This window comes from Accipiter gentilis, chromosome 5 (assembly GCF_929443795.1).
Source record: "Accipiter gentilis chromosome 5, bAccGen1.1, whole genome shotgun sequence".
In the NCBI taxonomy this organism is placed as follows: domain Eukaryota; kingdom Metazoa; phylum Chordata; class Aves; order Accipitriformes; family Accipitridae; genus Astur; species Astur gentilis.
In genome coordinates, this window is record NC_064884.1 from 31,437,542 (window position 1) to 31,450,806 (window position 13,265).

Consider the following 13,265-nt stretch of genomic DNA (forward strand, 5'->3'; position numbering starts at 1 on the left):
GATTGATTTTCATGTTATATTAATGTTCCTAAACACAGCTTAGCTTCATTCAGCTTTTCATCTGTGCTCAAATAAATGAGAATTCTGCCACAAATAGGATGCACAGACCTTTCTTTCCCACAAGAAGAAATACAGATGATCACACGGCAACAGCTGTCAGGTAAAACCCCAGCCTACATCTCACTGGGAATGCGTGTGCTGCATGGTCATCCATGGGAAAGCTCCTGTGGCTCCACAGGATGCTCGGCTGTGGCAGGTCGTGCTGTGGAGGTCCAGGTTTTTCAGAAGAACACCAAAGATGTCCAGAGTGGCAGCCCCACTCCAAATGTCAACCTTCAGCTTGCTCAAGGGGAGAAATGAGCTCAGGTGAAGCAATTTATGCCCTGAAATCTTCTTTCTTACCTCCAACTTCTACCTTTCCCATCTCTCATCTCCAGCTGTGACTAAGCTTGGCTTACCTTTAAAATAGGTGATGTCGCTTGATGTATGTAATTATCGCTCAGTATTCTCCAGCAGATGCAGTAGGTCATGCTCCTGTTTTCTTGTAAGTAGTTCAGAAAATTACACAATCCTAGAGAAGAAGCAGGGACTTTTGGTATACACATCTTATGAAGAAGAACAGGTAAATATGCTGCCTAAAAATGTGAGTTTTCAGAGATCAAATCATGTGACAAAACAGACTACAGGGCAGTAGTTTGTTGAGGTGGCCAGTGAACATCGAGTCTTCTCTCTTGACATGCTGAAAGCTGAGATGACATGCCAGACCACTTCTAAGTTAATTGGAATTTTGTATATGATTTAGCCAAAGTCCCTTTAAAAACAGGAAAAAAAAAAAAAATTCTTTGTTTCTTTAAAACTGCTGAAGGGAAGGTGTTAAGCTAAAACATTGCCAAGTTTTATTGTATTTAGTGAATAACATAAAGAAAGGATGCAAAATCACTGAGAGAAATAATAGTATCTATCTAAAGCCTTTCATCTTTACACCTGGTCTGGTCAGGTATACATGAACCTGTATCAATGTCATTATGCTCTTTCTTCCTGAAATAAGCTAGGTGGGGTTTTTTTTCTGTTTGTAAAAGAGAAACAAAGGAGAATGCTTTGGATAAGAATTCTCCATCGTAAGTGGTATTAGTAACATCTTCATTGGGCACAGTTAGAAATCCATTGAATCCTTTGTAGAAATCCTGTCGGCTTCAGCTGGGAGAGCAGCAGAGACATTGCAAGTTTCCAAGACCCAGCTGTCAAATACAGCGTGTAGAAAGCTATGATTTAGAATTTCCTCTCTAGGGTTTCCTGGTAGAGAGTCTAAATGCAGAGTGTGGCTTAGGGAACCCACATTCTCCCCAGGGAGATAAAACAAACACACTCAACAGTCAGAAAAGAATCTGTTCTCATAATATTTCCAGCTCGCTTTCAAACCAGCTGGGATTTCCATGCTGTGAAACTTGGATCAATATGGGAATGACTGTATACTACTCTGACCCTAATTTTACTTTCAAGCTTTAGAGTTTTGTCCACCTCAGGGAATAATGCAAAATGGAATCAGGACAGACCTGGAAGAATAAACATATTTGTGGAACACATTTGGCTTCACAGTCAGGCTTTCTTGCTGCTAAAGTCAGTCATTAAGTCATTCGTGGCTTTCATGGGAATTTTTGCCTCTTAGTGCAAAGATAAATAAATGCAAATATTTCTTCCTTCCCAGAAGCAGAAGTTATGTGGGCATGATTTTACTTGACAGTAAAAACAGTGCTGACCTGGCTGTACCATCAGGGTCTAATGGGCTAAAGCTTTTAATTCACTAGACTACTATGTCAGCGTGGCTTTCCCTTTCCAGCTGTTGTGAAGAGAGAACTACTCTTCTCCTAATTCCTTATGCCAGCCTGGTTGATGTGCCCTTTGTATGAACATAGCAGACCCAAAGGTAAATCAGTATATATTTTGTTATCCCTGTCTTCAAGTCAGTTCAAAGATGGATGCATTTACCTTGTCTTCTATTCCTGTGTCTTGATGCTTTATAGGGTATGTTGGGGTATGTTCTGACTTCCTTGCTATAGGGTGCAGGCAGGTCTTTTCCGGGTAAGCATAATAACTACCTTTTCAAGGCATAATAGAATGTATTGTCAACACTGTTAGTACAGGAGTAGTTGCAATAACATTACTATAGCTATGATGATTGCAGATATGAGTGGGTACTTTCTTGAGCACTTGGAAGCTTTCCTGTGTCTTCTACCTGCATCACACAAATGAAACATTTTCTGCAATGCTTACTCCTGTTTGTTGGTATCCTTAGAGAAAATGTCCATGTAATTCATCTGTAGCTAGGATTTTAGTTTACTCCCGTGCCTAGGCTTCTGAAACTAATTAGGACTTAAATAATTATTAAATAAAGGATCCTTTTACTTTCCCCTCAACTTGCAGATCTAGAAGCAGAGTGGAAACAGACCTGGCTCAGTGTAATCTGTAATATTACTTACTTTCATTATCTCTTTTTTCGCCTTGAAATCTAGTTCCCTAGGACTTACAAATCCAGAACAAATTGGCTGATGAAATTTTTCAATTATTTGTTGATGGAAAAGGGTGCAAACTGATCCATGTAATAGAATAAGTTTTAAAGTAAGTCTTCTATGACATGCAAAGCTCTGCTCTGTCTTCACAAAATTAGTTTGTTCTTGTAAATAGGCAGTGCTTAACAGAACACAGAGAATTTTTTTTTTTAAATGTGTTTTATTAGTGTTATAGTGCAGTGTTGTAAGGTCATAGGAGCAGAGACTTGCTTGAATTTACTCCAGATGTTGCTTAGAAAAAAACAAACCTATTTTTGGCAGATGTTTGAAAATAAAATATAGACCAAGACAACTAAGAACTTTTGAAAATGCAACTCTATGTTATAAACTTCTCATCAAGGTGCAACAGCTTATTGAAGTTATTTGGTGCGGTAGAGGAAAATTTGTGCCCCTATTGAGGGCAGTTTCTATAAATGAGCTCGATTGTAAAACCAGTCACTAGAAAATGCCACATGGGAGACAGACGATGGCAATTCGGAAACACTCTGATCAGACGCTGCACTTTGTTACAGAAGGAAATAAATCACATGTCATACAGAGACATAAGAAACTGATCTCCGCAGGTTCCACTGCCAACTAGTCTCTTTGATTTAAATGAACTGTGTGGCATATATCACTGTTGAAATATTATTTTGATAAAAACAGAACAAAAGTAGAAGGTTTAGACTGAAGTTTAAAACAAGACAGTTTTTATAGGATGCTAGAAATCTATAACACTATTTATTCCATCTAATATTGATTTTTTTAATTGTATGAGACCTATAGAGCACCTTGGGCTGGGCGCTTCTGGTATTGACACTATTACTAGTTTCCAAGCTTCCAGTTATCATTTGAGGCTCTGACACGTGCCTTGCACCAAATCAGTCTGTTTCCCCACCTTGTTCCCCCACCCACTGTGCACTGCACCTTTCTATTGGAGCTTATCTTCTCTGCTGCCGAGTTGCCATGCAGCCTGAGTGCTTGTGCCTGGGCTGCTCCAGTGCACAAAACCAAATAAGGTTTGAGCGAGGGCTAAGATGCATTTCAACATCCTAATTTAAACCATCTTACCTGTATTCACCTGCAGATGGTGGCCACTCTCGTGAAATAAAGATTATTTCTCTTCTTCGATCTCTTGCAGTGATTGCTGTGTTTGGATGTGGCAAGCCGGAGCCTGACGCTTTTTTGTTTGCTGAGTGAATGGGTACAGAGGTCAGATGTAGGGCAAGCTTCACCAAGCTGCCTAGCAAACAAAGTTAGATCATGATTCAGAAATGTGCCTAGGTATGTTCTCTGCTTTGAGCACCTGAGTAGCGCTCAGATGCTCAAAATGAACCTGCATGCTTAAGCCAGGCATGATCTTAAGCGGGCTACTGAATCAGCAGCATGGCTGTTGCTGCAGCCAGAAGATGTGAGCTCTGGGCCTTTCTCTGCTACGGATTTTTGAATGACTGTGCGCAAATCAGTCAATGTTTATCACTTTTTCTACTCTCTGAGACTCGCTTAGTTATTTGTGAACTTTCTTGAGCTCCTCAGATGAAAGTCTATGCAAAGACAAATCAAAATACAGTATCATGATGTAATTCAGTGAAAGGAGAATATTCCTCCTGCTTAGCTTTTCCTGATAAGGTCAACATTATATTTTTAACTTCCCTTGTGAAACCAGACTTCCATTAATGTCAGTGAGACCTCAAAGTGTCTTTTGCAATAATGCATTTGAAAAATCTTTTAATAACAAAAATAAAGTTCCTGTTCAGCTAAAAAGATTGGTTTCAGCAGATGGTCTTCATGTTTGCAACGTCATGATAAAACAGATGAACAAGAGTCCTCTTTCTTCTCCGCTAAAACACACGTGACATTGTGATATACATGAGTCTTCTTTCTTCTCTGCTAATATACATGTGATACAGATGTCCAACTCAACTTGTTGCATGAGAATTTGGCTTTTCAGTTTCCACTAGCGTGAGGAATTCCATGTATTTATTTGGCAGCACAGATTTTTATCTATGACAACACTGCTGAAGCATTTTGGGAGAAAAAAATGGATAAAAGCCATTATCTTTCCATTTAAACTTGGACCACATTCTGTCTTACATCAAATGACAGAGTTAATTATATTTCACAGGATTGCTGAGCCCAGTATGACAAAATGACCTTTGAGAAAGAACTGAATATAGACAAATAGCCAAAGATCATGACAAATATCTAATTTGTATTATCTGCTTTATCAAAAAGCAAACTCCCCTTTTGCTTCTTCTCCTTCCTTTCTCTGTAGAATTTTTTCCACACATTTCCAGAAATATGGGATGTAATCCAAATGGCTATCTTGCTCACTCCTTATATACATGAGTCTTATGTACATGAGTTGAGTCTTTCTGGGGACTAACTTTTACATTATCTCATTCCTTGGGATTTGAGGGACAAAGGGTGGCTATTGGGAGACATGGAAGTTTAAGTTGCCAAAAAATAGGCACTGCGGGCTAACTACCGCTGTACCCTGTTGCGTATTATTACTTTCCTATCCAGTATCTGTGGTTTTATTTATGCTCTTTGCTTTTCTACTCTTTGACGTGTTGGGCCTGGCAGCTCCTTTCCCTTGAGTTTCTCCATTCCTCTACCACGCTGTCCCTGGCAGTCAGAATACCCTCCTACAGCGAGGGCCGCTCCCTTGAGCCTTCAGTTCCTTCTCTAAAACACGAGTGTTGCAAGGCCAGTACCAGCTCCAGTGTACTGCTGACTAAAACTAAACAATCCCGCCTTCCTCTCTGGACACCTCCACTCCCAGGAAAACGTGATTTCTCCGCCACAGTGCTAGGCAGGTGCTTGCAGTTTGGTGGTTACCTCGGTCTGGCTAGAAGATGAGCTCCTTGAGGCGCAGGTTAACCTTAGGCTATTGTCTGTATCAGCCTGAGTACACTGCTGGCACATGGCTCGGAGTAATGAATGTAACACCAGCCCACAAAAATCAGGAACGGTTATGCTGCTAAAATCTTTCCAAGCGGCAGGTTTCAAAAGTAAAATGCTTATGGAATTGTGAGTCATATTGAAGGAAGAGGAATAAGTCAAGTTTAATGGGTTATTAACGTGTAAGGAGAACATATTTTAAAAATTAAAATAAGTTCATCTGGCTCCTCAAAGCTGAGTACAGATCGAATATGTCTTGCTTGCCCTGACTGACTCATTGGAACATTTTGGCTGCCTCAAGTTCTTTCTTTTTCCTTCCTACAAGTGTGTAAAAAGGCAGATATTCGGACAAATAAAAACAGATCAATCCTTTTGCAGACTTTTGGACAAGCTGAATGTATCAGGACTGCACAAGAACTGCCTGGTTAGAGATGCAGTCACTTACCTAAACCTCCTAAAAAAGATCTGCCAAGTCACTGCTGAAGCCACCAATAAGACTTCAGGTAATTATTGCCACCTCCTGTTTTAAGCAAACTCTGTAGCACAGTTAAACCACAAAAGCAATACATCACTTGCAAAATGAAGCCAAAATCTCAATTGATTTGGAAGCCTTTAATGTCAGCTATTAGCCAGTTATCAGAAGACTAAGAAGTTAAATGGGGAACATAAATAAGTGGGAAATCTGTAAAGATAATTAACCAATAACAGCTGAAGAGGGATGTTTCCCAAAAGATTCAGAGACTCCATTTAGTTCAAATGATAAACTCTTAATAAGTTGGTTATTTATCTATAACTACCTTTTGAAGTGCAAAATGCTGAATCTAATTTTATTTGTACCGAAGCCAGTGAGAGATCTTTCACTGATTTCCTGTACAAAACATTCTTCTGCATCAACAGAGACTGCTATGAAATATCCTTACTTTAGCATTTGAAGAACGGAGATGTACACAATGTCACAAATTGTGACAGCAAATGTCACAGTCAGTACTTAAAACTTTGACTAAGTTTCAACAGACTTTGGAAAAGAATAAGACCAACATGGGATATCTGAGATTAGCACCAAATGTCGCTTAGTTAATTTTAAAAGATCCAAATAAGACCACTGATCTTTAGAAATAGTAACTGCTTAGTATTTTAACAAGGGTCTGTATACCCAGCAGACTCTTAACAGGGGTCTGTATACCCCGAAGAGTCTACACAGAAGTTGCCATAAACCACGCATGTGATATCTCAAAACTGTCTGTATAAGCCCAAGAGCACTACATGTTTTAAGAGACTATGGGAAAATCCAGTGTAGTTGTATGTATCCAGGGGAAGACTCATCTGAGGCCTAATCTTATTTCTGTTGGATTGAACAGTTAAATATGGCAACAATTATCCTAAAGACCTCATTCTTTCATTTATAAGCAAATCTTCTGAAGCATGATTTTAAAAGGTAAAAAAAAGTCTAAAGAACTCATGATGGCAAAAAAGAAATAAAGTCATATTGTTCTGCTGCCATAAGAAAAATTAATAAATGTAATGCAAAATCCCACTAGCTCCATGAAGGCATTTCTGTACTTTTTTTATACAGAGATCTGTGAAAAATAGCTCCAAATTGCAGCCATTAGAGACTTTGGTTTACTTGGCAGAGGAAGACAGTATTACTTAAACACGGAATTTTTTGTTGTTATTGGTTTTGGTTTTGGGTTTTTTTTGTTGGTGTTGTTGCTGTTGTTCATCTGCACTTTTTGCTCCTGCAGCTACAAAGTTTGGAAGAGCTACCTGTTGTAAATGGCATTCATGAAAAAAACATATGGAATCAGAAGGAGCTGAGGATGCACTACTTGTTTTTGTTTCTGACATATTTTGTGTAGAAAAACAAATATGAAAAGTAAAATGCCCACTTGAGCCTTACCAATTTTGTAAACAGTCTCAAATACCGTTCTAAGAATTGTTTACACAAGTTGTGCTGGCTGCTTAATGGTTGAAGACTTTACCTTTCTTCACATTGAAGCAGCAGGGAAGGAGAGGCATAGAGAAGGACCTTGCAATTAGGAGCAACATAATTGATCATCCAAAGACCATCTGGAAAATTTGCCTGCTGATGGACAAACTGCTGATGAAGGTTTCAGGATGTTTAACACTTAACACCCAACACTACACTATGCTCACAAAATTTGTGGGCTTAGGGGCAAACTATCTGGCACCAGTACTCTCTGCTTGGCCTTCTGCATTACTTAAAACCATGAACCTACATTTTCAGGATTGTTTCTTTATTTGAAGTCAGCTAAATGCATTGATCAGCTCTGTTTTGCATTAGAGGGATTTTCCTTAAGAAGCTAACAAAGTATCTCCTATTTACATGACTATTTTTTATTGCCGCTTATGGGGTTGAATCCTCTTAAATCACATATTAATGATATTACCGAGGTTTGTGCTTCCTGACTTACAATGGTATAGTCAACTGAGAGAAGCTCATCTTTGGAATTTTAATAAAAGCAGCTATTTGATGACTTATCAGGAAGTGGGAATATTTTTTCACATATATGATTTTTTCCCTTAAATGAGTCATCTCAGTTTAGCCCACAGCATTGAGGTTTGATTCCACAAAGTACTTAAACACAAGTGTAACTTTAAACATATGACTAGTGGTACTGTTTCAAAAATAGCCCCATTGGTCACACCCCTAAATTTACAAATGTTGAAAGACCTTATTGAATCAGCAGCTTCAGCGAAATTGGCAAACTTGCATTGCTCTGGATCACACTTAGTTGCCTTTTTTCTTTTTTTAAAGCATAGGTCTTCCAAACAAGAAAACCAGTGGGAAAAATCCATGATTCAACTGACAGTAAACAGAGGACATAGTGATAACAGCCAAATATACAGTACTGTAAAACTGTGCCTATTAGTAGATAATTACACACAAAGATAGAAAAAAGACTCAAGCCTCACCAGGCAAGTAGTCCATTTCTAAACCCATTTTGTTCAAATGTATACCAGCAGCCTCAACTACAGCTTGAGTTACCAAACATATAGTACTGCAATAAAACCCCTGCAACTGATCATAATAAAGCTAGAATTTTGTCAAAAGATAGTAAAATACTGCTATATAAAAGAATTTTCCAGCACAGTAACACTGAATTAAAAGGGAGTCATGAAGCCTTTGGGATATATATTTTATTTTTCCATTGAATTTTGCTCCTTTCAGAACATAAACAAAGCATGCACAGTGCTGCCTAGCTCTCCCCTACTTTTTCAGGAAAAAAGGTTTCTGTTGATCGCTTTCACGTGCAGTATACGTGTTCACCTTTTTCATTAAGAAAGGGTTTGTGTTTTGACACAAACACTGCAGAAGAAATTGCCAGGGATCCAAAGGAGGCAGGCTTCCTACAAACCTTCTGTAGGCAGTAAATGAAGAATCTCATTCATGTTTGTGTTGATTAGGCCTTTACAGAGCAAATGCTGATCATGCTAAGGGTCACTGAGTGGAGAAGCTGCTCCTGGCATCCAGAGCCAGAAGTCACCCCAGAAAACCACTGGGAGTCCCGCATGAAAGTCTGCCCTTTCCACTTCTGGTGTTAAAATCTTGTAGCATCTTTTTCCCGTCATGATTCAAATTACGCCCAATTTGGTCCCAGGGGACCTGAAGGTGTTCAGCTTTGAGATATCTGCCCACTCTTTCCATCTGCAGCCATGGGGGGCAAAATAAACAACACAAGAGCTTAGAGGAACCCCGGGTTCTCTTTCTTCTTGAACAAATTAGAGCAAAGCCTTCTTAGTCCTCCCTTGAAACCATCAGAAAATGTCCCAAATCAAGCCGTGCATTAAAGGGAAGTATTTAAAGATTGCTGGAAGGACTTACGTGATCAAATCTTGCTAATGGTTGGCAGGCACTTTGCATACAAATTGGTGGAGGAGGAATTCAACCCACCCCCTTCCCAGCCGAACACATTTGCCGGCTGGTGATCTCCCCCTGTGACTACAGAAAGGGAGGGGAGCCGCTAAGCAAGGCTGACCATAGGCGAGAGCAGTCGTTCTCTTGGACTTGTTTTGAATACTGACGCTCAGATGCTCACACAGGACTTGGTATTAAAACAAGCATCTCCTGGTGGCCGGGCTAATTCCCCTCTGCTTTCTTGAAAAGGTAAGTCGTTCTGGGAAAACACAAGCAGAGGTCCTTACAAGTAATTGTCCTTATATATAGCAGGGCTGCAGCGCTTCGGCAAGGCTGTGTAGGGAAACCAGGTTTGCCGTGAGCCTGATCCGAAGGCCACTACTGCCAATGTGCTCAACACACTATAACTTTCTGTGCCTTGCTCTGTTAGAGCTTTTGGTCTCTACATCCTCCCATGACCATGAAAATCACTTTAAAATCGAAGAACAAATGCCAAAAATATATAGTGCCATAAACTAAACCAAAACCACAATAAAAAAAGTAGGCCCCAAACTAATAAGTTGCAAATACAGCTCTGTCTGTGTAGGAGGGATAGATAATTGACGGCCGAATGAGGATTTTGAACTCGCGCCGGGTCTTTGTGGTGCTGTTTCTTTTTCAAGGAGCATGTGAGAGATGCCAGCCTTCCAACAAAACACTAAATATTTAAAAACAACAACCCCACTCATCTGGTGGCTGGGTTTGAAAGAATAAACATCAGTCCATTGTCTGGCTTCTGCCATCATCTTGTACACACAGAAAGCCAAAGACTCCAAATAATTTTGTGGCCTCAGGCATCAACAATAAACAATGTATATTTGATGTGTTGGCCTAATTTCTGTCCACTGAATCCGCCATTTTAAAGCTGTTTCCATGCTTTTTTCTTTTGTTATGTTCAAGTCTTTATATGCCCTGCAATCTTTTTTTGTAGTTTCTCAAGTCTTCCAGTTTCATGTTTAGGATGCTGTTACTGAGGAAGAGGTGACCAAAGTGCTCTTTTACACTGAAAGACCACTGTAGACATGATTCTTGCAGAAACTTGCAGTTCCAGACTGGTGAACTCTTGCCTGTTGCTACACTTTCTAATTAAATTATCAAATTTTGGGGAAAAAGTCCTGAAAGCAGAGGAAAGGAAATATAACTATCCTTGCAGTGGAGACAAAGAATATTTATTGAATGTGGTTTCCAAAGTTTTTTTGCCAGAGTTCTGCTATGAAAATTATTGTCCAGAAGGGAGGCTGTAAACCTATTTTTGAAGATCAGTATGTTTCAGGAAGGACTATTGTACTTCAGATAATTGCTTTAACCTTTCTCACATGATTTATAAGGTCTTCCAACACTTGTGGTACCAACATTTGTTTGTGACTTTTATTGCTCCTAGAGCAGTCACTGATTCAAATGACAGACCTACTCTTTGGTCTTTGCAAAGCTGTATTTTCAGAGGATTAAATGACCCCTTTTTCCTCTCCATTCCTCCAAGCTCCTCTCCCCTGGGGCTTCACTTTGCATCCTGGGCTCAACACAACCAATGAGTCAACTCTCTGCAGAAGCAAGAGTAATATACAGACTAAGGAAGCGTTATACTTAATGTAGTAATTTATTAAAGGAAAAAGCTTGTGATGAATCTACAAGAAATACTTCAATGCTGTTCCTTGATGAAGGAATGACAGGTATAAACTTCTCAGCAATGATGATAAAAAAGCTGTAATATACAAAGCATTCTGTTAAGCGTGATTTACCATTCCATTTTCAAGCAGTGTTTTATAATAGTGGTAATTTGCCAGTACCAACAGCACTTGCTGCAAGGGCAAGTGCCACAGAGCCAAGGCATTTGCTTTCTCCTCAGGTTACACAGGCAGCACGTGAGGAGAGCTGGCCATGTAAAGAGTACAAGCTGCAAAATCTAAAAAGCTTTGAAAGAACTAGCTGAGCCAGTCCACTAAGAAACATTGCTAGGGCTAGACTGGGGATGTGAAACCTATAGCTAGAAATGGCCCCGGGAAGCAACTGAAATCCTGTGGGGCAGAGGGGGGAGCTGAACCGAGATGCCCCACAGCCTGGGTGAGGCTGTGGCTCACCCACCTGGGAGATGGAGCCCCAGCGTTTTCACCCAACTGGTTTGATCAGACCTACTCTGAATATGCCTCTTAATTCAGGATCCCCGCGTGCCACAGGGAAGGGAACAAAGTTAGCACCTGAACCCAGAAAAGGCCTCGGTCAAAAGGTAGGTAGTCGTTGCTCTCTAGAGCTCAGCCAAGCCTGGACCAAGGGCCTGGGCAGACATGTGCCAAGGCAGCTGCAGCAGTAGTTAAACAGTCGTGTTGTAAGATATTATTGCTGTCCCTCCTACCCCTGCTCTGCTTCTTCCAGCAGACCCTCTGCCACAGATCCTCCGTCTGCAGAGGAGTACCTGGAATTATTTTTTGGAAGCTCCTCAGGACAGTTGGAGGTGAGGCTGTTGTTTGGACTTTGACCCAAAGGTACCCTTAAGTCCCCTTAATCTGAAAACATTTAAGCATGTTCTTCCCACTGAATTTAACCGAATTACGCTCATGCTTAAATTTAAAGCACTTCAGGATCAGAGTCTTTCTTAGTCTTGCATGAGCTGGCTGTGTCAGAGCAAGGCTTTGAACCTCTTTCTTTTGAAATTGAGTTGGGCTGTCTTAACCACAAGACCACAGGTATTTTGTGAGACTCCTTATTAATGTTCACAGCATGTTTTAAGATCTGAAGATTTGAGAATGCTATAGGAGATACTACAACCGTAGCTTGCTTTCCAGCTTTCTAGAGAAACTGTTGCTAAAGGTAATGAGGTCTTCTAATTCCTGATTGGGTTGATTTTCTTGGCTGCAGTGACCAGTTGTGATACCGCAGCCAATTCTACTTAAAACATTTAAATACATGACAACTAGTACAAAACAAAAAAACCCAACCAAGCCTTCTGCTTAGATTTTATGTATTATTTTTAAAGCTAAGCAAATATTCAAATAATTTGTTTATTTCCTGTTACTCTCTTCCCCTTCCAAAAAATAAATTCTATTTGCAAGTAAAGCTCTAACAGGTAGAGTTAATGCACCTTTCTTACGCTTCAGAGCCTGCTATTAAAAAAACATGGCTGAATTAAAATACTTGCATATCTAACTTCCTTTAAAATGATGAAGGAAGAGGGAGACTGCAAAAGAGAGCAGGAAATTCTGTCTTCTGTTTAAGGCCATACAGCTTTTCAATAACCTGTTTCTAGCTCACGGTTCCGCTGCTGCTTGTGCACATTCAGCCAGCCTGGCTTTAAATCCCTTTCGCTGTTGTTTCCTGATGTCTGAAGACTTAAGTAAGAGGGGGAGGAGTTGGAGGGATTTCGGCAGAACATAGGCCTCTTGAATCAGGGTCTTTAAACACAATATACAAAGGACTATCAGCGTGCTCCGTGCAGGAGTAGCTTTGGTTTTCCATCAGTAAATTTGTATGTCTTACACCTTATTTTGAGCAAGTTTCCAGACAAACATGGGACTGGTTGTGCTGGCGCCGTCTCTGATACACGAGAGACAGTCTTCCCTGCTTTGGCCCACATGACCCCCCCCCCCCCCAGCAGGAGGAGGAGGTTTCCACCATCTGCGTGTGTCTTCAGGGTTGCGGGGGACATCCCATCTGTTCTGGTGAGCCTTCTCCTCCGCAACGCCTGCCATCGCAGCCTTGCTCCCCACGCTTCCTCAGCCGGGCGCAGCGTGGTGCTTGAAGGGAGCCGAAGGGTACCTCTGCCTCCTCCTCTGCTCTCGCACCGGGGGCTCGGCTGTGCCGTGTCTGCTTCACCTGCCGGGGGTACAGCACCACGCCACATCTCACCCTCTCTGCCCCTTCAGGCGTCAGGCAGGATTGGGTCCGAGTCCGCCTCCGTGTGTCTT